The following is a 2,879-nucleotide window of genomic DNA, read 5'->3' as shown; positions in this document are numbered from 1 at the left end:
AATTAAAATGGCTTACGGATGTTCTTATTTAAAAAAAGGTTTGAGCTAATAGTAAAAAAAAAAAGGTTTGGAGTACATGTGTTGGCCCTTTGATTATTTTGGGTGAAAGCAAACCAAATACAGGCCCAAATTACTACAGAGACGGCAGAAATAAATGGGGCTAATGGGAATTGGGCTTAAACCAAACCCACACGTAAAGCTCACTGAACCGACCCCCAGACCCCCATGAGGTCTGGTCTCAACTGCATCGCGTCATTTGGGATTACATAAGGCCTATAATAAGACCCTGAATATACCGGTCTCTTAAATATTCTAATCATATCAATACATGCTGCAACCAACACATAACACCAAACTATAAAAAAATATCATGCCGAAACAGTGTACGAGACATTTATACTAGTTAAGTAATTGCATTAAAAATTATCACATATTGGGCCTAGAAGATGGAGTTCCAACTAATTTCAATCTTTTTCAAAAAAAAAAAGAAAACAGAAAGATGTTACAATTAAAATCATGGCTGCAAACATGGCTAATCAATTAACTATGAATCCACTATACAGGTGCTCCTACAACCCAGCAACTCTTAATGAGAGTAAAAGCCATTACAGATTTCGAACAATCTCAAGACTATCAAGCTGCACATGAAATGACCAAACTAACTTAAACACTCTTACAAATGACTAACCAAGAGCCTAGAACATCCAAATTTCAGAATATTTATACAAAACATAATGCCAACCAAATAAACTGCAACTAAACATTCATATGATAATTATAACATTGACATTTACTTATTATTACAAAAAAAAACAAGTGAAACATGTTGTACATCTTCATTTGCTTTTCAGCAGTTCATGAATGTACCTGGATATCAAAGGCAAAACGAAAATGTGAGAATTTCAGCCACAAAGTGAGCAAAAATAGCACAATAACAGCAACCACAACTTCCAGAATTTAAACCATGCTTCAGCCCCTTTGGAGTTCGAAAATTTCGAAGAATTTCGTCTAGTTTTCTTGTGAAAATCAGAAAAGTTTTTAGCTAACAATGCAGAACCCTTTTTGCAGAGAATGATGCTTGAAAATCTTCTTTTAGAGTGAAGGAAGGGCGCCCTTTTATAGGCCTCTAAGGCCATGTGCTCAAAAACAGCCTTGGGAATTATTCCCAGCCTGCAGGGCATCTTTTGTAACCACCTGGACAGCTGGCTGTCCCTTATTAGCTCATCATTTTTGTGCTAACCAAATGGGGACAGCTGCCCCAGGTTCTAGAAACTTCCTATACCAATCCTTATCTGAAAATCCCATTTCTAAACTCTCAAATTACCCCCTAAGTTCTTAGTTGTTCAATTAACCACCCTAATAGTTTTGGACATTTACAAACCAAGGCAAACAACTCTCTAAAACAGAATCAATAGGCAACCAAAATCAAATGGCATCAATTTCCTACAACCTAAATAGGTTTAACATTGAAATGGAATCAGAAATGTCCCAACATTTGAACAATTGAAACTGACATTAGCAAGAATTAACCAATGAATGCACCTATTTCTGAGATTCAACCTTTGAAACAATTAATATAGCCATTTAATAGGGAATCCGAGCCCGAATATACAATTGGTTCTGGAATCCGACCTCAAATTGAGGTCCAAATCCCCAAATTTTGAAATTCCTACGTTCTACTTAAAAACACCCCATTCCACCATGAAAAACCCTAGATTCTAGGATGAAATCTTGTAAAAAGATAAAATAGATTGAAGGAAATAAGTCAAGAATCATTTACCTATGATTTGGGAAAGAACTTGCCCTAGGAAAATCGGCTCTTGAAGTTTAGGTTTTAAAAAATGGGAGAATGAATAAAAAATTCCGTCCAAAAATTATTTTGAACAGTTGCAGGTATCGCATTTGCGATCACGGGTTCGCAAATGCGGACTTTACTTTGCAAATGCGAAGATCGTCCTGGCTTGCTAGCATCGCAAATGCGAACAAGTGTTCGTAAATGCGGCCTATTCTCATCGCAATTGCGACGCTGAACTTCGCAAATTTGAAGGTCCCCTTCCCAGCCTTCTGATCGCTTCTGCAGACCTGAAGCACACCAGCAAAATTCCTCAAGTCCAAATCACTCCGTAGCCTATCCAAAACTCACTCGAGCCCTCGGGGCTCCAAACCAAACATGCACACAAGTCTTAAAACATCATACGAACTTGCTCATGCGATCAAATCTTCAATATAACACCTGGAACTATAAATTCAACACCAAAACACATGAAATTTTCAAGATAGTTTTAAACTTTCTATTTTCTCAACCAAAGGTCCGAATCACGTCAAATCGCTTTTTTTTATCAAATTTCACAGATAAGGTTTAAATATCATAACGGACCTATACTGGACACTGAAACCAAAATACGGGCCCGATACCAACAAGATCAAATCTTTTAAATTGTTACATTTTAAGTCTTATCAATTTTCTTCAAAAATTCATTTCTCGGGCTAAGGACCTCGGAATTCAATTCCGGGCATTCACCCAGGTCCCATATTTTATTACGGACCCTTCGAGACCATCGGAACACGGATCCGGATCTATTTACCCAAAACGTTGACCGAAGTCAACAAAAATTAACTTTTTAATCACCTTTTCTTAAAGTTTTCACATAAGGACTTTCCGGATACACGCCAGGACTGCGCACGCAAATCGAGGAGAGATAAAATAAGGTTTTCAAGGCCTCGAAATACGAAATCAGATTCTAAAACAGAAGATGACCTTTTGGGTCATCACAATCCGTAAGTTGATAACTTAAAAAAGCTAGACATGAATAATCTGTTGAAACAAATTACTTATATAATTCTACACAATAAATGCATAAAATTTTAACTAGTTCATT

This window comes from Nicotiana attenuata, unplaced genomic scaffold (assembly GCF_001879085.1).
Source record: "Nicotiana attenuata strain UT unplaced genomic scaffold, NIATTr2, whole genome shotgun sequence".
NCBI lineage: Eukaryota > Viridiplantae > Streptophyta > Magnoliopsida > Solanales > Solanaceae > Nicotiana > Nicotiana attenuata.
The sequence above is the reverse complement of the archived record's forward strand: the minus strand, read 5'-3'. Positions refer to the sequence as shown.